Source organism: Gavia stellata, chromosome 12 (assembly GCF_030936135.1).
Source record: "Gavia stellata isolate bGavSte3 chromosome 12, bGavSte3.hap2, whole genome shotgun sequence".
Classification (NCBI taxonomy): domain Eukaryota; kingdom Metazoa; phylum Chordata; class Aves; order Gaviiformes; family Gaviidae; genus Gavia; species Gavia stellata.
In genome coordinates, this window is record NC_082605.1 from 14,011,088 (window position 1) to 14,032,671 (window position 21,584).

A 21,584-nucleotide genomic window follows, 5' to 3' on the forward strand; every position below is an offset into this window, starting at 1 on the left:
CAGAAGGAAAGAAAAAAGGAGGGAGAAACTAAGATAATAGAGAAGGAATGTGTTCGGGGGAACTCAGGAAAGTATTCTGTGTGTTAGCCAGTGAATCTTAAACAATATTAACTTCTTAGCAACAATGATTCTGTTTTGTTTAACTAACAAAGGATATTGTAAGCAGATACGTGCAACTAGGGCAGATAAGGTTTGCACTGGACAGTTCTTTTATTGGCCTGGCATTTGATAATTCACTCAAATTTAGCTATGGGACAACATTTATGCATATTTGCTTCTGAGGCAGAGGTTAGACATAAGGCTCCCAGTAATTTTCCAGTTCCTTGCTAAATTTAAATCTTAATAGAATGGGGCCCAGCCTGTCATCTTTATGTTTTCATGCCAATCCCAATGGAGTAGGGAACCAAAGGGTAGAATTTAACCTGTCTCTTCCTCTCAATAGAAGAGTAGCACTTTTGTGTTTGCAGCTCTTTTCCATCCAAGACCTCAAAGCACGTGAATAGTCTCTTTATGTCAGTGGAAAACCAAGGCATGGAGCAATTCAGTCACTATTCAGCCTATGATGTCAAAGCAGCAAGCTGGTTCGTTGCACCCCACGTAATGAATTGTAGGAACACATCCTCTGTGAAGTCCTGCATTTAAGTACTATAACACACTATAAAGAAGAATAAACTGAGGGGAAAAAATGTTGAATGATTGCTAGCCTGTGGTTACACAGGAGGCCAGTGGCAAGGCTGGGAACAGACCCTGGGAATCCTGGATCCCATCGCCATATCAAATTGCTAGATGTGCCTCCCTTGCTAAGGGGAGGTTCCCCTAGTTTCCCTCAATCATTACCCTTGCTAAGGTAACTTCTTTTAAAGTATTTGAATTGTCAGCTAAAAGTCAAGTATAGATCAATTTTTTGGTTTTATCTCAGCTGGCTGAGGACTCCCTTAGCTCTGCTGCACTGGACTGTCTCCACTGTCACAGCCACCCCACTTCACTCCTAGCCACGAGAGACTGGATTTCATAGGGTGGGAGGCTAAACAACTTCTCTTGCCACTTTCCCTCAGTCTCATAGTTCAGGCAGGAAAATAGGATAAATCTCGCCAGGTTCTTGTTGCCAATGAAAGCCTTTTCTATCAAAAAGGAAGGGGAAAAAAAAGCCATTTCTCTGTGCTCAACAGCTTAAATAAGGAGTGGAATTCATCCCTTAGTAATCAGGGAAATTAAATAAAGCTGAGGAGACAGAACATAAGGGTGTGAATTTAGTTATTGTAGTGCTGTATTAAATTCCTGGATTAGATACACAAGGAGGACATGCCTTTCATGGGAAAATGCCTTTTAGTCTGTCAGTCCTGGTGGTGAGAATTTTCTAAATGGAGAATTTCTTGGGTGTCTGTGTGAATGTGAATGCCATACACCCAAATTCTACTGAGTCACACCTGGACCAACCCCAGAATTTCCAAAGATGAGCTGAAATGGCTAGCCTTTTTCTTAGCTTCTCATCCCAATCCTTTAAAACTGTACTCCTCCCATAATCCCAGCAGACTTCCATGAAATTCTAGGTCCTAGCTTGTCTGGCAGGGTTGGGCCATGCTTGAACATTCAACGTGATATTGGTCATGTTTTCTGCTGACACCAAAGCCAGGTGGACTGGAGAGCATTAGAAGATGTATTTCACTGAACTACTTCAGTTACTGAATCACTAACAAAGCACACAGGCAGGCTCTGGACACTCTCGCTGTTTGCTTGCATATTTATATATGTGAGGATTAGTTAATATTTGCAAAGCATTCATGGACATGCAGCATATTAAGTATCATGAGCCAGTTCATTTCTATTTAACATGCATGACCTGATAAAGGATGCTTGTTTTCCTCTCTAATCTATATCTCATTACACAGCAACCTTCTCCTGTTTGGCTTCTCCTATCTTCAGCTGTTGGACAGGAACAGCAAAGCCTGAACTCTATTCTTCACAATGATTTGCCCTTTTACTACAGGGGGGAAGGGGAAGCCTGTGCAGAAGAAAGTGTGTGATGCTGCTTAGGCCTTGAAATGAGCAGAAAGTTGCCCAACAAAAGAAAATGGATACAGGCCTTTCAAAAAGGTGGATTTCTGAGCATAAACATAAGCTCAGAGTGGCTTCCCTAGCCTCTGCTTAGCATTAAGTTAGTGGCTTCTGCTTCAGAGTTGAAGGGCTCATTTGAAAGCTTGTTTGCTTTTCCAGATGTATCAATTGATCTGCTGGTATCATTCCCCATAAATCTGCTGGATTTCTAGTATCTTGTGAAATACCTGTTTTGATAATCTCACTGAAACTGGGTCATTGAAGATACCTGGTAGGGAAAATGGTTTTCAATAAGCCTCTATTTCCTCATACATTGTAGGATGCAGTGTCAAAGGGTGAATTTGCTCCCCAGTTTTAATTGCAGTCAACTTCTGCCCTGCCATATAAAGATTTTTACTGGTCCCTGCAATTCTTTGCATATCAAGTAAAATATTTCTTCTAATTAAAGTTCTGTTACTTTTTATAAGCCAGGGTTTGATTTCTATTTCTTTTTTCCTTCTCTGGGGTAGGGTGAATGCCCTTTTCCTGGGACAGCTGTGGCCAGGCCAGTCTCATGAGGCTTCTGACTCCCACTGGCATGAACTTAGTTCTGCATTGCTCTCTCTGCACTAATGCTTTTCAGAGCTTCCCAAAATCATTAACCCTGTGAAAAACCTATTGGTGATGACCCAGGGCAAGTTAGGCACCACTGAAGGTGGAGGATGGTATTCTGGCTTGGTGAAAGGTCATTAATTTTTTTGCCTTCAGAAATTATGTGGGAAGGCTGGAACAGGGAGGAACAACAGCTCTTTGCTGGTGGGAACCTCAGATGGGGGAGGGATTTTTGGTGCAGAGGAGCAACAGCAGATAGTGCAAGCGTTTGAGGCACGTAGATGCAGCAAAATCATTGCCAGTGGCAGAACTGATGCTAACTTCATCTGGATCAGGGTTTCAGTCTGGTATCTCCAGCCACTCAATACTGTTGACTTTCTGAAAAAAGTAAAGAAAATGTTGTCATGACTGGTCCTGGCAACCATAGCCCTTCTGGGGCCACATGAGTATTGGCTAGTTCAAAGCATCACCTATGGAAATGATCATGAAGAATGCATATAGTAACATCTTTAGTTCTCTAGCAAAATTCACCTTCCCTCCAATTTGTCAGCTGTAATTAGAGGAGGCATATACCCCTCTTCCACTATGGAGAGGTAAATGCCAGGGTAAGAGGATAACCTTGTTAGCAAAGGAAAGAGGGAGCTTTTAAACTGGATTTAGTCATTTTAGGCATAAAGTTAGGTTTTTCTAATCCTCTGATAACAGGTATAGAAGGGTCTTTTTTACAAAGAGCAGTGGGAGCAACCAAAGTCATTTTACTGTTTGTCAGCTGGAGTGTGTATTTCACACTGTAATAGCAAAAGACAGGATCCGACAATCCAGAAGGTCCTTCCAGCCCTGTGTTCCTAAAACACGTATTGAGTAACAAACATAAAGGGCGAGGGAACTCTGCTGGGTGGAGGCAGTGTAAATTACAGTTTGTAACTCAGCATATGTGCTATGACAGGTATGCCAGACCTTGGCTTGGTGTAAACTGGCACAGGGTTTGGTGAAGCTGCAGTGGTCTAGTTCAGCTGAGGATTTGCCCTGTGGCGGTTAAAAAGGTTAGCAATTTTATGCACAAAAAATACAACAATTTTTTTTGTTGCCCTTTAGCCCATTCCTGACTTGTATTGGCCATAAGTTTTACTTCCCTAGAGAATACGTTTCAGGCCAACAGACTTCTAGACTTCACTATTTTCTAGACAGTAACCCTAGACCCTCCTTTTTTTTTTTGTTTTTTTCAAAGCTTGACTCCGTATTTTTTTTTCTAGCTGAGCCCCCTGAGCTTTTGCAAATTCCTCTCTTCCATGGTAGTTTTCTTAGCAAGCTCTTGCCAGCCTTTCTACTCCTCCCCCATCCATCTGGCTGTGCCACTCACATTTAGTCCTTTATATCTATCCTTATAAATCACTTTTGGGTTTTTTGGCTGTATTTCTGGCCCTTAGCATCCTGGGAGTAAATTGAATATAGAGATGTGTCCTGCCTCTGATCAAGGAAACTTCCAGTTTCTTTAGCCATGTGTTGTTTTCATTAATGCCATATTTTAATCCAAGCTTTGATCTGATTTACTTTCTACAGCCCATTTAACATTAACATTTTGAAGTGATTCTGCTATGGAAGTATCTTTCATGTTATTGCCCTTTTCCCAAACATTTCTGTTTGCATTCTCACAGATCTCTCAGGTTTTTCCATTTAGTCCCTGTGTTTATGAACTCCTTTTGAATTGTGTTTTCCCTGCCTTCCCTGGTGTTTGCAGCACCTCCTGATTTAGAGTCAATATCTGAATTTAATTAGTATGCTCTCTATTCTCATTCAAATCACTAAATTGGTCCACCAGGAGCAAAGTGAAAGGATGAGCCTGGAGCAATGTATGCCTATGCAGAGGATCAGACAAGTGAACGGCAATAAGCATTAACAGATATTGTTAATATCAATACACTTCTTTCTTGGGGAGAGTGTTGATAAGATCTAAACCCAGGTGAAATTATACATGAATGTTTAGTCTCAGGTGGCATCTTTTGCAGATAAATTTGGATTAAGCTGCAATAAATTCATGGCCCTGTCTGTTCAAGCTGTTGGCAAAGAGTGTGAGGAGCCTAGCTGAGATGTAACACAGGAATGGGTTAGCATCTCACAATCTCCCTGGTATAATGCAAACTCTAATCTAGCTGCATTCCTGGCATAGAAGTAGGATATCTGAATGATGGAATGCAGTTTGTCATCAAAGTATAAGCCTTGATTAAAGACAACCCAGAGGCTCTGGAGCAACATAAATGAATGCACCAAAAACCCTCTGAATGAGAATGACAGAAGAGATGGACCCTAAAAGATTCTTAGCTGGGATTTGTTGTATATTTTGATGTTTTGGGCCCTGGCCAGACTACTGCCTGTGCTAAGAGATCGGTGTTTTGATCCCATTTCTTGACAATCAATAGATTGCAAGGGTATATTTTATATGTTCAGCAAATCAGCAGGTGCCATTCAGAGATGGATTACTCTGTGCCTTCTATCCACATGTGCTTGGCATATGTTCCATTATTTCTGTTCTCTTCAGATAGATCAATAGATCCATTGATCTACTGAACCAGGCTAATTTTTTTTCTCCCCATCATCATAATAATCAGAAAGCTGACTGGTGACTGTGTTGTACTTTTAACTTTTTTAACTTTATCCAAGAGTTAAAATAGTAGCTAGTCCAAGCTAATCTGTTTTTTATCTGGAAGTTTGGGCATATATTTTGTGAATGAAGACACATACCCTGACAGATAATGCTTACTGTAGTCATCGGGGGGCACAGAGGTTATTTCACAAGTGCAGCATAAAGACTCAGATGTCAGGAGAATATAAAAATCCAAGGCACAGGTAAATATTAATAGTATGCACATTGTGGCCTTGTCCTTCTGACATAGATGAGAGCAGTGAGTGAGAACAGGAGGTCATCTGAGGAAAAACCCCAATGCCCCAGTAGCCACCAGGTTCCTTTACAGCAGCACCTGCTATACCAAAGTCAGTGGTCATTTGGGAACTCCAAAACTTTAGTTTTGTTTACCTCTGCTTTGGCCAAATGCAGATGGTGAGGCAGCAGTCCCACGGTCCTGGGTTAGCAAAGGGAAAAATGCTTGCTGTCCTGTGTGGGGAGGAGGAATGGTGGCCCTTTGAAAGACCTAGGGGCTTGCTGAGGTAGCCAGTTAGAGGCATTGTTCAAGGTAATATCAGAAGTCTACAGTGCTGACACAAGGAAAAAAAAACTAAATCAGGCTGTTTCGTACAGTTGTCTGGTGGGAATGACTGAGGACTACTTTCTGTGCTTCTTCATAGAAACCTGTAGTTAAGAAAGCCACTGTGGCTTGTTGGAGGTTCAAGTGAGGGAAGCAAAGGATTTTTTTATTCTGCGGTTGTGTCAAGGGAAGGATTTGGCAGCAGGCAGGCATGCTGGAAAATTGTAAAGTGATGGAGACAAAGCTATACTGGCAACATGGAGCAAGTTGAAGGAAACTTTCCTTTAGGGTCACTGAAAAAATAGAAAATAAGTTTGACAGTTATGTCTCTATTTGTTTCTTCTCTAAAATGGATTACTTTTTCCTCCAGAGATTCTGCAAAAGATGTAGGCATGAGTAGCAGATGCTTCAATTGCAAATTTAGAGGGCAAGCTGTCTACCTTATGATTCTTATTCTGGAATCAGCACCACAAAGTACCCATTTGCAGAGAAAATTGTAAGGTTTCAGCACATCTTGTTTCCTAACTTACCATTGGAGAAAACTTCCCAGGCTGGGAATTCAGTTTGCAGCACAACTGAGGAGTGGAGTAAGAGCTGAGGGGGGAAAGCATGATGTGTGTAGACAAGATGAAACAAGTCGGAGGATCTCCACCTGCCTGTTGTTAACTTACGTATTTGAGCAAAACCAAACCACCACCAACATCTAGAGACTTGTATCCTGCAACACTCCTTTTTTTTTTTTTTTGTCCTCCCTAGATTTTGGTGAGGCTGCACCTGACCTTTGTATGCACTGACTCTAGATATGCCAAGCAAGCAGTTCAGTAACAAGCTAAGTGGAAATAATTATTTTAATTACCATAGTTGGATTACACCAAAGTGTTTTTGGGGACTGCTGTTCTGCTTCAGATAAGTTATTCAAACTGTCCTGGCTGTATGTCACTCCTAAACCAACACATTATATAGGGGTTTAGGCAGGGAAAGGGGTGTTGACCAGAAAAATGCTTGATTTACTTCAGATTTTATATTTAATAACACAAAAGTAGTATGGATTGCAATAGGTTTTTACTAGGAGAGCAGATTGGTTTTGTAAGCTGTCATCATGTGCACCTTGATTTCTCAGGAAGTCATATGGTTATAGGTATTTTAACCTTTGTTTCTTGCTTGTCATCAACAGCTGAAATCCCATCACCATCAACTGTGGACAGAAAAAGCAAAGCTCCCCGTTATATGGGACCTTTCCTTTTAATGGGAACAGGTCATCAGTCAGCTATCCAAAGCACTGAAGGCCCTCAGTCAGCATAAATTATAGAGATAAATAGTGGAGATCAGATTGAGATATGCCTGAAAACTTGGGTATCTTTGGTGGTGAAATGGTTGCATCTCAAAAAGTATTTGACTGCAACTGATTACATCTGCTTTCAATTAGCAGAGGAAATAACTAGCAAATCATTGGTGTTATTTCCCTCCACAACAGTTTTTTTTGAGGCAGCCTTCCATAACCTTACGTACTTGACAGCATATTTTAACACTAACACTTGGTATGGCTGTTTCCTCTCCTGAGAGGAACTGTGATTCTCACTAAGGAAGCCCACTGAATGCAATTAATTCCTTTACTGTAGCATGGTCTATCACACTTAAACAGATCAGAGTTTGCTACTTGTAGTTGGTGGCTGAGATCAGTCAGCATCAACTGTAAGCAAACTCAGTTTCAGAATTCCAGCGTTGGTTTCATTCCTTGGCTTCTGCCTGTGTCTTGTTCAAGTTGAGACTGAATTTCACTTTCATATGCACAGTCCTTTTGTTCCTGTAGATTCTCTAAATAAGATTATAATGGATGACATAGCTAATACCTCCTGCCTTCAATGGAATCATAGCTGGTTACTCGAACCCTACCTGAAAGTTGGATTATGGTGGTCAGAGTAAATGTTTGGTGAAGATAAGTAACTGGATGATAAAACTAAGTGCCCATTGGTTATCCAAGGAAACTGAACAGGGAGAACAGGCTGGGAGAAGTTGTAAGAATGGTTTATTCACATGGACACATGATAATTGTATTAAACATGCTAAGTTTGGGGTATGCTAGAGTCTCTCTTTTTATTACATCCTTAACAGTCAAGCGAACATGGTTTTAGAGGAGTGGAATGTTTTAAGCAAACATTGCTGACCTAGATTTTCAAAATGGGTGAGCTTGAGGACACTGTCTTTGTTTTATGCCTCGTTAACTTAGCCTGTTCTTCAGAGTTTCCATGGAAACTACCTCCTCTTTGGTGACAGATAAAACTTTTGATGGTTTGAGTAAGGAAAAGGTAGCAGGAGGTACTAGGGCAGAGAATGTGTTACAGAGCCCTAATGGAAGAAGGCAATGAATGAACTTTGAACATAAACAAAGGAGTGATAGTAGAAGACCATAAATGTCAGTGCATTGACAGCTAGGATGATTCAAAGTTACTAAGGGATGTGAAAGTACAAACTTAACAGAGCATGACCTGGTTCTGACAGTTAATGAAGTTAAGCTGGGCTCAGGATGGAATAACAGAGATCTGTCTGACTTTCTCATTATGGATGAATAAGCAGGGCTCCAACCCAAGATTTCAAATGTGGTGGTGTTGAGAGAGTATTCAAAGAGCACCAAACCTGGTGCAGCTTTATGCATAAGGTGCCTATGGCAAGAACACACTTCTGTATGGCCGTGTTTCACCCGATGCATTTCTAGGCTACTGTATATACTGCACTGTCCCTGTCAGACTGGGATTAATGGTATGAAGTTATTAATTAATATGACTACATGTTTGTATTACAGATTGAACTATTCTTCTTGGCTGGTATTTTCCAAGGACTTCAGAAAATGTGGTCAGCAGTCATTGTGCATTTATGTTCACTGGGTGTTCAGCTCTTGGCCCCTTTTTAAAAATCACAGCCATGAAACACGGTAGAAGCCAAATTTTCCAGTAGTGCTTCCAAGCAGGTGCACATGGTTTTTGCAGACTTATTTGTACAAGCAGGCTTTGTCACTGGCATTGGGTTATTAGCTATCTCTAGTGCCCTTTAAGGAAGAGGTGCAACACAATCTACTTGATCTGGTTCATCATGGGTATGGGGTAAGGAGCAAAAGTCAGACTTGACAGATCCATTGTCAAGCTGAATGTATCCTTACATTGAATACGAAGTGCTTTTTTCTTTCTGATGGTGTAAGCCCACCCCATCTTTATGGTTTCAGACTAAAATGTTTCCATTCTGCTTTGAGAAAATGTTAAAATTGGATACATTGCTTATAGTTTTACATCTTACTAATGTGATGTCGTAGTTTTACATCTTACTAATGTGATGTCGTAGTTTTACATCTTACTAATGTGATGTCGTAGTTTTACATCTTACTAATGTGATGTCGTAGTTTTACATCTTACTAATGTGATGTCGTAGTTTTACATCTTACTAATGTGATGTCGTAGTTTTACATCTTACTAATGTGATGTCGTAGTTTTACATCTTACTAATGTGATGTCGTAGTTTTACATCTTACTAATGTGATGTCGTAGTTTTACATCTTACTAATGTGATGTCGTAGTTTTACATCTTACTAATGTGATGTCGTAGTTTTACATCTTACTAATGTGATGTCGTAGTTTATAAGTCAAAAGTGATATAAAGCATTTAGATTCTTGTCACAACAAAAGATTTCAGCAGAGCCAGACTGAAAATTATGCAGACAGTTGGGCATTAGTTAGAGAACGGAGAGCTGTAGGTGTGTTTCTGGGCCCTACTTATCACGGGATTCTGGACAAGTTATCTGATACTTTTCTCAAGCCTGTGTTTTCTAATCTGTAAAGTAATATGATGGTATCTATGTTTTTATAAGCAGTTCTTTTAAGGTCTAGGAGTTAAAAGGTCTGCATATGTACTGGGGGGTTTTATAACTATTACTGGCCAAACAATGGGGCTAACTGCAAGTCAGAAGCCCTTAAGTGGTACTGTTGTTTAGAGGTAAATTAGCCCTGCTCTTCTGCTCTCTAGCTCAAGTGCCCTTTATTGCTTGAATACAGAGTTCATTGTAAACAGAGCTGAATTGGGCTCCTGAGAGGGGGACAGGGGGTCAGATCTTGTTTTTCTCTGCCTTTCTGCTTGCAGGTTTAAAGTGTGGTCATGTAGTTGGTACATGGGAGATACAGAATGGAGATGAGTCTGGCACAGCAGCCTGTTGAACACAAGCATCTATTCCATGAGGCACAGTTGGCATGAAGACTCAGTGCTCATCAAGTTGAATTAAAAAGCTGGAGTGTAAATCTGGCAAGCTTCAGATCAGCATCCTAGAGTTTAAAAATAGTGCCAGCCCCCTGCCCTGTCATTGCACTCTGGAGCCAACAAAATATGAGATGAATTGTAGAGGCTTTTAATGTGATGCTGGTGAGGCTTTGATTGGAGCTCTTGGCTAGTATTAGGTAGTGGATCATCTCCAGTTCCAGGGAGCCCCACCATTCACCAAAACAAAGACCACAAACCTGGAGACTAGTATGCAGCAAGTCAGCTTTGCTCCTTGGGCTTTACTTGTGGGATGCTGTTCATTGCTAGGAGCATCCCTGTGAACTCACCACCCGCCTTTCTGCAGAACTCGGTCATGGGCGACAAGGTCAGCTGAGCTAGAGCTGAGGAACACTGCCTGGCTTGGTTAAAAAAAAAAGCAAGCATCACAAAGCAGAGACAGTTTGTGTTATCACAAATAGTGATGGTGACACTGTCCTCTCTGCTTTGTTTGCAATGGTCTTGCTGTTTTATCTAGCGCAGTGGTGAGCTTACCCCTTAGCTACTTGGTTTGCTCTGCCTATGCACACTCCAGACCCTGTGCATCGCTGAGTCTGACTTCACTGGAGAGGACAACGCCAGAGATCCAGGCTCCTTCCTCCATTCCCCCAGGTGAAGAGGAGTTTGGAGCTGGATGCCATTTCTGCTCAGTTCTATCTGTCTGTACCAGACTAAGGTCATTGGGGAAGGCGGTGGGTGCCAGGCTGGATCAACAGCCCATTTAATCTGTTAACCTGACAGTGTCCAGACCTCGGTGCTTGTATTGGTACATTCATTTATAAAGCTGTCTGGGGCTTAATGAAAACATACAATAAGGGAAGTAGGGCTAGTCTGCCTGAGCTGAAGTGTCACGTGAAGAGGATAAGTGGGGGCAAGTCTGCTTTAGGGAGAAGTTTCTTGCAGCCATGGACAGTTTGACTGGCCTAACACTGCAAGGGTTTTTCCTTTGCCTGTTCCTTGATCTAGTGTAGACAGGTCATTTCAGGGGACTCTTGTTTATCTTTGAGCTCTCAAAGGATCATGAAAACACAGAGCAGTACAGAGGTAAAATAACATGCGTTTGTTTAATGTTATGGAGTACGTAGAACTGCAGAGTTACCTGGACTGCATGGAAAGACCCCTTTCAGTTCCTATATTCGTGATTATGTGGACATATTTGTAAAAGGTCAATTGCTGTATGCAGCCTTGAGGATCAAATGCTGCTCTCAATCCCATAAGCTTAATTAAAACATAGTTAGGCTGATAGGTTAAAAATGTTGCTGAAGCTGCTCAAGTACTGCAGCAATGTCCCTGGACGTTAAAGGAGAGATAGACACGTGAAGGCCCGATAAGGAAGATTGCTAGGGCAGGAGTGCTACAAATGGCTTGACTGTAACAGTGATCTCCCAGTGTTTGTTGCCACATGTTTTTCCTGTGTTTTGAATCAATCTTTCCACAGAAATCGCTGAACTTGCCTCTTGCCTGAGCACAGTCTTGGCTTGACCGCAGGCCAGCTGGCCTTCTCTGGCTGCTGGTCCTTCAGCATCCTGCCTCTGATGGCACAAGACAGGTTTTTCCAAGGAATATCCCTTCTTCACAGGGATGGGAACTGCTGTTGTTCTGATTACTTGGAAACTGGACTTCTAGGTGCACAAGGATTGTGAAACAGAGGCTAGAACATGTTGTTTAACCAGACCTCCTCCTGCATCAGCTGTCACATCCATAGGCAGATGAGATCATGCAGCACATGCCCTCTCAAGTCCCTTCGGGTGGGGAGTAGTGGGATCTTTCAAGAGCAGGAATTGGTTAGTCCTAGCTTCTCCACTTTGCTAGTGATGCAAATGTCTGTTACCCAAAGGCTATTTAGGAAGAAGCCCTTCATGATAATAAGTAAATATTGAAAACAACGTCTTATGACCAAATATTATGAAATCAGCAGACCACAAAAAAATAGCAGAAGTTGCTGGGGCAGATTCCTCCTTTGCTTTCATGTGACTATCTAATCTACCCTGACCCGCCAAGTTATTTGAAAGGATGTTATTGTCTGAGCTCAGGACATAAATATTATAGCACCTCTCTGTATGTGCTAGTGTGGGTACAGTAAGGAAAATGTATACCAGCAGGAGATTGGTGCTGGTAATGCAATTCACTGTTATGGCTCTTTAGAGGCAGAACTTACTGTAATGATCTTATCTGAGTTTTGAGAAGATTAAATCTAGGATACCTTTAGGATCTAGATAGAGGTTTTTATTATTATTTGTTCTGAGAAACAAGTAGCTGCCTAACTTCATCACATCTGACAAGGAAAGAGTACCTGACCTTCTTTGTATGACACTAACGCAGAGATTATCCTTAACTATCCTTAATATTTGTCCTATAAATCGTCCTGTGGCAGTCACAGGCATGCCCTGGCTTGGAGTGCAGGGTGCCCTGGAGGTACGCTTCCCTGGGGTGGCCCTGGGAGGCAGTGTGTGCCCACACCAGCTGAGATGCACTGCGGGGTCAAAATCCTTCCTCAGCTTCCCCCTCGTTTCCAGAGCTTAGTAATCAAGTGGCTGAGCTTTACCACAAATAACCTTTACCATCACCTGACATCTTGCTCCAGGTGTTGCTGCTGCTGCTCTGGTCAAGAGCAGGGCAGAAGCCAAGTCCGCCCTTCGCTCTCATGTGCCACGGGGGAAGAGGGATGGCTCCTGCACCCTGGCCCAAGGTCCAAGGGGGGGTGAGTGGGGAGGGAGGAGTGCTATATTTCCCCATGCTCCCTTGCCTGGGTGGAGAGTCCAAGTTACAACTGAGTAATCGCAGCCACCCCCAGACAACTCATTCCTTCCATGAAGCTCACTCAAAGTGTGATTAATTACATGATAAGGATAGAAAATGGGTGAGAAGTGAGCAATAGCTTTGTGCAGGGGCTAAACATGTGTTTGTCCTTTGCATGGCGCAGTGCTGCTCATGCTCTTCAGCTGCGTGGACTCCAGACTCACAATCTCCAAGACCCCACTGATATCAGGGTAAGACAGGGCCTTACTTGTCTTTTGAGATCTCCAAGCTTTTGGACTTGGTGTTGTAATTCCCTGGAAGCGCACTGTAACTTGCTTTTCTTTTTGAGGTTGTGGTGGTTTTCAAGTAGAATTGTTTTCATCTGCCACCACCAAACAACCACACTTGGTGCCTGACGTGGGTGGAAGGTTGAGACAGGCAACAAGAAGTGAATGTGTGACCACAGTGTAATGAGTTGTATCATCAGGCTGTGTCATCGTATTGGTAGTTAAGACTATGAAGATATGCAGATGTGTTGCCTTTCTCAGAAGGTATTTCAGTCACTAAAGACTCTGGCTTGACGCATTTAATTTCTTTGAGGTAGTGTCTCACCTGATTGTAGAACTGTCCTGGCTAAACATCTGTCTTCTCATACTGTTATAGATGTTTTGGAAACATCCTCTCCTAAGCCATCATGAAAGCATTCTCCCTTTCATGTCTGGAATTCAGCCCTGTCCTGATTGAGCAGAAAATCCCATTCTTCAGACCCAAGGAGGAACAGTTTTATTATAAGTTTACATAACTTGAAATACTAAAGGGCCCTAAAATTGGCAGTGTGGAAAACTTCACAATGTTATAAACCACCCAGGCTTCAGCACAGAGAACAATTTATCCTTGTCATATAACTCCACAGTGCCAGCAAACAATGCACAGCTCTGTCAGCCTTTCATGAACTTTTTGGTCAACGTGATGAGTTTCTTATGAAATAAAATATCCCATCATCACTCAGGAAGAGGTATTTTAGACCAGCTTTAAGACACAAACTAAATCAGACTTTATTGAGTTATCTCTTCAAGTAGAGTTGTATGGTAGGGAAATGGTTTCCTTAAAGAGCAGTTGCACCTAAGTTTAACTAAAGTTTCTGTACTGTCTTATGATACTCAATTTGTCCTCTTCAGGCCTAGAAACCAAAATCCAGCTGTCAATTTGCAGTTGAAGTATAAGCTTTCAAGGGCAGAGGGAATTCCTTTGTCTCTATAAAGCAATCACCATGTGCCCTGAAGCATGAGGCCTTCTTACTAGGCTACTCAATTTTTATTAAGATCCTCTGAGTTAATTATACTAAAATCCACTGTTTTCTTTCTAAAGAGTTTATTGAGCAATTCCCCCAAAACTTGCTTACATCTACTGAGCTGACTGGGTAGTTTTAATCAAGTCCTTTTGTTTTTACTAATATCTGCCAAATTTATTTTGCATATTGTCTCAGCATGAAAGGTGCCATGGAGTCCACCTCTGCCAGGCCAGCTAGGAGTTGCCTCAGGCTTTCATGATTGGGAAGAAATTAAACAGTATAGGATCTCTTGAAGAAATGAGGAATGCATTCAATGCTTTCAGGTGCTCTGGGACAAACAGAGCTGAGGCTGGAATCAGGGTCCCACCCTTCTGAGTAGCCACAGCTTATAACATATGTTCTGTAAGTGTCAATGTTATTTAGTCTAAATACCATCTTGTAAGTGTTTGGGAGAGAGATGAAAGCAGAGGCCTAAGAAAGGTAAATTCTTCTCTTAGTGCGGGGAAATTGCAAGGGTTCCCAGGACTCGAGATACCCTTCCAGGTCACCAATTCAATCCATTCTAATACAGCACTTTGTTATCATTGCTTCCCACAAAATAATTCTGCCACCTACATACCACACTACTCCACAGCCTCAGAAACCCACTAGGTGCCATCACTGTGTGCTTGAAAGTAGATGTCCCGCATCGGTGACCACCGCCTGCGAGAACCCACCTCCTCAATGGCCCCTTGATCCACTGCCTCAGTGGATGCCAGAAGACAGCTTTTGTTCCTCACAAGTGCAGGTCTACCGGCCCTTGTTCCTTCTGCTCTAAAAACTAAACTAATGCAAAGAAGAACGTGAGGGTCCACACGAGGAGTTACTCAGGATCAGGGACCACGCCGCAAGTTCTCATCTGCGTTCGCTAATTCCTGGGACAAACCCCAAGACACGGTCCCTTCAGATCAGCTTGATGTGCGTGTGCTGGCAAAGCGTCATGGATGCTTAGACAACTGTTATCGGATCTCTGTTTATAAATACAAGATTTTTAATTTGGCTTGAGTGCTTAAACTCACTAGCAGGCAGGCTCCCCCCTGCAACAAAAGCACAATAACAACCACCATGAACAATCACTGTTTCACCTCTCCCACATTAGCTATTAATAATGTTAATTTACTTCCTTTGAGAGATACCATATGTTCCCCTTCCTGATCCCTCTACAGGCATAAGAAAAAACTAAGGAAATTCGAGAGACTCCATAACACTGATGGCAACATCCAATGTCTTATCAGGCTTCCTGTTGTTGGGAGTATTGTTTTCCTTTAAAGATTAATATTTACAATGGTTACTTAGTTATCTTAGTTCATTTGGTGACCATTAAAGATTCCAGCCCTGAATGCGATGAATGAACGTCCTTTTATTTGTCCTTGATGACTTATTTGTCTTGTGCCTTGTCTGGCTGAAAATCAAGGAAAATAATTATTGGGTTGGGCTTTTACTGCCATTTCATATAAGGGCTCAAAGTGCATGTTTCTGTTTGTTTTAGAACAGGAGCCCTTACCCGCTGTTTCTGCTGATGTAGGCATATTTAAGAATATATGTTTTGTGATTAGAAGCAAAGTTAAAATAGGTATTTTCCTCTATTTTTCTTAAGCTGCATGTCTGGTTTTAGTACTCCTTGGGGGAAAAACGGGGATATTTCACATTTCATCCACAATTGCAGCAGCAGCCATCTGGGCTCACTGAAGCGGTCTTTGGTGGGACAGAAAAGGCAGCGAGTGCCTGGTGGCCGTGCATGGACTAAAGAGGTAACAGTCCAGTCCAGGGCCCATCCATAGTTTCCCCCTATGTACCAGCTGAAGCTCAGAGGTGTATCTCAGCAAGGGCAAAAGACACAGTCTTTTTTCTCTTTTATTTTTTAATAAAAGCCCAAAGGCGTAGCAGTAAGTGGTCATTCAGTGTGACACAGATGGGGGTCTCAATCCAGCTGCCTCCCTCCAGAGCTGCAGAGACATTTCTGGGCCTCTTCTAGGCATAAGGGATTTTGAAGTCACCTTGAGCTGTCTTTGTCCCTGCTAAAGAGGAGCACAAAAATGCCATTGCATTCACAGGGGTATTAGACCCAGCCCTGGAGAACACCACCAGAGACAAACATGGCCCATATTACAAATTATTGCATTCTAAATTTGTGCCAGGTGCAGCATTACAGCAGGGACGAACGTGGATGCGTGAGCGGTTTCCATTGCATCCCATTTTTCTTCTCAGCACAGATCAAAGATGCACCTTGCCTTCCCTGGAAGTGGAAACTCCTATTATCTCATCATCAGCTGCTTAAAATGGATTCATTTCCATCTCTGAGCATGGACCCCCAGCAAGTGCCCTTCTGATGGTAACCCCCGTGCTGACCACCTCCCCGTGTATCTTTTCTACCCCAGCCCATGGGTATTTTGTCAAGTCAAGTCCTCTGGACCACAAAGGCCAGGATTACAGTCAGGTCTGTTTGCAGCCCGGAGGAGCGGAGGACTCGCCGTGGAGTGATGTGAAAATCATTTTGCAGCACATCTGCACGCTCTGTGTGTGAACCGCCAGACCCTCATGAGCAAGCCCATTCTCAGACACAGTCGGCTCCTAGAGAAGGGATAATTTATAATAATGACATTTCCAAGGCTTCTCTCTCTCTCCCCCTTACCCCTCCCAGTCCTTGCCACCCTCCCAACTGGTGAATATGGGACAGACCATCCCAGCTTTTATAGGGGGAGGCTGGTTTTCTGGTTTCTTTACAGACTGCTGTCTCATCCTGAAACTGCATATTTGATGTGCTTTTATAATGAATTCATTTGCACTGTGACAGATGTTTCTGATATGATAAGAAACATGGCCCAGGGGCCAGTGGCGCTGTAGAGCCACTCGTGTTCCTCACCTGAATTGCAAATGAGATATTGCTTTCTTATCTGTTAAAAAACATGAGCAACTGCACATATAAATAATATGCCACCACCTGCCAGCTGTTTGTGCCAATGATATTCGTCTTAAAAGAATAGCTCCCCCCATCATCTGTTCTTTTCCCTCTTGCAGAAAATCTGGAGCGATTTTGCAAGTGCAGCAGAAGAGATTTTTTTTCTTTTTAAGCTGCAGACAGAGCAGAGCAGTTACTTTAAAATAATGATGTATGAGCAAAACCAGCTCCCATATTTGTGACACAGGTAGCACCTGATTTTATTTTTTTTTTACTTGTCCTTTTTCTGTATATCTCTCTGGACACGAAAAAGAAAGTGTTAGTGCTGCTTTCTGTTTCTTGATGAATCCTTTTTACAGAGCTCATTGTCTTTCAGTGGTTTCAGTTCTGAATGGTATGGAAGGAAGTTACTTAGTGTTTAAAAATTTTTTTCTTTTTTTTGAAAACATGAAAGAGAATGGTAAATCACTTTTGTTTTAAGGTTTGTAAAAGCTTGTTTTTCAGATACCTTGAATTTAGGGTGAAAGTAAAACCACCTCTAGAATCTCAGTCATAGAAGCAAGCAGGCCTGGTCACTTGGTAACTTAAAGTAATTAAGTCTTACAATCAACAGAACTTAAAAATATAACCAGGTGAAGTTGTTCTGGTAATTGATCTGCATGAAATTTTATTAGGGTAAGACTGAGAAACACTTTTCAGCATTTTGCCAGCTCCAGGAGGAGATGTAGTTCTGTTACAAATGACCTTCTGGGAGAACTTGGCTGTGGGGACGTGATTCACTGGCAGCCTGCTGGTGACAGCCTTGTTTCTATTGTTCTAAAACTCTGGTTTCACATTTCTCCTGTTAGTTAATGGTTGCAGCTTATCTACACAGTGAGCTACAAATAAAGTGTGATGTAAGAATTAAGCTTATTATCTGATTGGCAGCATGGAGCCACTCTTCCAGGTTAAGGGTTTGAGCAGATTTTTTTTTTAACAAAACTTTTACCTTTTATTACATTTCTGAAAGCATTGTCCTCCCAAAAGATAAAATAAGCTTTTGGAAGCTGCAGTGTGTATATATAGTGTGAGCTATAAATAGTCTGGAGCTAGTTCTGCACTGTACCAGTGTGCATATTAAGGACAGATTCTGATCTTTATGGCTACACTGGGGCTACTGAGACATACCAGTTTAAAGCAGTGGCTTTTAAATTTAATTCAGTATGTTCAGATTCACACCAAGATCAGAATCTGGCTGCGGACTTTTAATGTGTTTTGAGGAATAAGAGAGTTTGGCAGCCTCAGCTTAATCTTAGTTTTAGTTGGAGAGTACATATCAATTTCTGGAACTGTTATTTGGGACTAATACTAAGGCAAATGAATTCACTCATAAGTGAGAAATGGCTTGATTATCGTGCTAGCTGAAAAATACGTCTGTATACTCCCACAGCTCAGCTGCTGTAAATGGATGTACATAAGGATTTAGAAATGGTTGTTATTTAGCTCCTTCTGAGGGTAAGATGACTTTCAGCAATTGAGTGATTTATGATAATGTTGATATTCACGCAGGCTATTCAACTGCCGGGATAAAGACCACAATGGCTGATCGGTCTCTTCTTCTTCAGGCATAAGCTGGTTACAGGCTGACATTGGAAACAAGTTCTCTGGCTGGAGCATTATCTTTCCTGCTACAACAGGGTGGGGGCCATGGGGAGGGGGAGAAGAAAGTACCTGTTTGTAATGGGTTATCGATCGCATGTTATCTCTTCTGCTGTTAAAATCTTAACGGGACAAAGCACGGTAGTATTACTAAGAGCATACGAGGCAGGGTCAATGCCGGGGCATTAACCTTACTTGGCAAATTCCTGATAAATAAAATAGATCTCTTGTTTCCACAAGAAATTTTACAGCAGCTTCTGGTTATGCATTAGAACTCACTGCCCTCCGTTGTGTTCTCTCTCACACTTGGACAGCAATGAGAAGGGCTGTTTGCACCATTTCCATGTGCCCTGTAACTTCAGTGCAGTTTTGAGGCCTAATACTGGGTGCCTAAATCCTCTTCTAAGTCCATCAGGTACACCTAAAAGAATTAATTAGGCCACCTATGCAGTAATGCCTGAGGTGGAGGAGATGAAGGCTGCTGGGCCTCAGTGGTACGCGGCAGACGGCCACGTGGTCAGCCCTGCTGATGAAGCGTTTTGGGGTTTAGTTCTGTGGCAACTCGCTGTGCAGGATTCAGTGGAACAGTTCTCGTTCATACTAGTGGATGCCTGGTGCCTATTGGAGTATTTGGCTGAGGTCTGTGGTGGTCTCAAGCATGTAGTTTCCTTCCAAGGATGATCTGTCCTGTAAGATTTAAGCTTAAACGCATTGGACTTCCCAGTTGCCTTTACCAGCCAGTTTATTTACAAACTTCTCCGTCACTCTTGGGGCAGGACTTGACTTCTGCCTGCACATAGTCTCTCATATGCTGTCCTGACAGAGCTCAGAGGCTGTAGAAAGGGGGCAGGAGAGGCAAGAACAACCCGCTTTATATACTCCTAGCTCGTGAAACACTGCACGGGGACACTGCAAATGGGTCGTACTGAAATGCACCGTAGTGGGGCCCATTGTGGGCACTGGGAAACCAAGCGCATCTCGGAGCTGTCTTCAAGGTGCTCTAGTTCATGCTAGACAAAAGGAAGGGACCTGCAAGGATCCAGAAACCACTTTGTCCCTGTAAAATTGCTGTGCCTCCCTTTGTCCTTGCTATGCATATGCAGCTAGGATAGCTGGGAATGGGGAACTGCCTTCCCACAGATACACTGATGCTCCCAGACCAGTGACATGTAAATCAAAAAATTAATAAAGCAGAGATGTAAAAGCACACCAGTGCAGCTCACTCAAATCCCCTTGCTGTGAGCGTCTTTCATACCCACTAAGCACGAGCCGGGGGTAAGGGGAGCCCCTGCTGCTCTTCCCGAGAGGTGACTGAGCCCACCCAGCAGTCTCTGCCACCCTCCCGGGTTTAGCTCTGGCTGTGCTTGTCCCTCTCTGCATAGTCAATCTGTATCCCCTGACCCATCTCTGTTGCTTCTTCTGCAGAGATGCATTTCTTGAAAGAACAGGAGCTGGCCATATATAATCTTAGCCTTCCCTTCTAATTCTGTACCCTCATGTGGCAAATGTCTTGTGTCAATCCACTGACCATTTATCCTGGCTGTTCTACTTGTTAGCAATAGCCCTGGAGTTCAAACTTACAGGTGAGCACCTTTCACTCCTTAGTCTTAGCTCTGGTGCTGACTGTGGAAACAACTCCCCCTGTCTTCAGTTTGTTCCAGGCAGAGAAGTGAGTTTCTGTGACAGGCATATCTCTGTTATTTATCTAGGCAAGTCTGAGTATTTTCCCAAAGAATTTGTGGGATACTCTGAATGATCAATGGCACAAGCGTGTGACTCCAAGTCACTGGACAGCAAGCTATTTAAAAACACATCCACTATAAAAGCAAGTCTCAAAGACTATCTGGCATTAGAAAGCACTTAATTTAGAGAAGCGGCCATCTCGTGAGTGAATATGTCATAAGGCAACATTGCAGTGTTCCTCAAGGGTAGTGCACAGAAATAGGTTCCGCTTTTGTGCATGACACATGGATAACGCTACGCTGAATGTAAATGTGTTCAGATACGGGTTCAAATACCCATGACCTGTGGTCTCTCCCCCCCCCCCCCCCGGCCCCGGCTGCTTGACCTCAGCATCGCTGGGCTGTTGATTCATAGTCTTGTGCACTACTAGTTTCAGGTTCCCTGATCTTGTTTTGGTATTTGTGCCTTTCAGCACCTTCAAAGAAAGTTGTCATAATTTCACCGGCCTCGGAGTTTATAGAATCATTGTCATTTCCCAGACATGGATAAAATGTTTCTATCTTTGGGACTGTAGATTTGGTGTCTCAGATGCCAACCCATTACCATCATATAATATAGTTAAGCTTCTTACTTCAAGAATTGGTGGAATAAGATTTGCTCCTCTTATGTTGATGCTTAGTTGCATTTGTTTTCTTTGTCTGTTTTCTGCTGGGCTAGTTTAGGGAGTAATATGCCAATGAAAGGCAAGAAGTAACAGATTGTGGTGAATTATTCCTTTTGCATCCTTGCTTTTATTTCAAAGAGTTCATCCTCTCCTTTCAAGGACTACATGGATTTTTCAGTTTCATAGATAAGATCTTATTTTGTCTGGATCCTTTCCCTTTGACAGGTACAGGATCACATGGGAGGACCCTTGAACTTTCTGACAGTCATTCTGACTCAGAATTACAGATTTTTAGCAAAGTCCCTTGCCACTTTGCAAGATTCTTTCACCAGTTGTTTTTTCCCCTCTATATAGTTTATAAGGTTAATGGGCACAGATTCAGAACTGGTATGAGTAAAATGAGCAAACACAATTATCTTTCCTGTAACAAATTGAGCAGAATGGGTCCCTTAGCATCATTTTGTGTGTAGTCCTTGGCAGTAGGAGCCT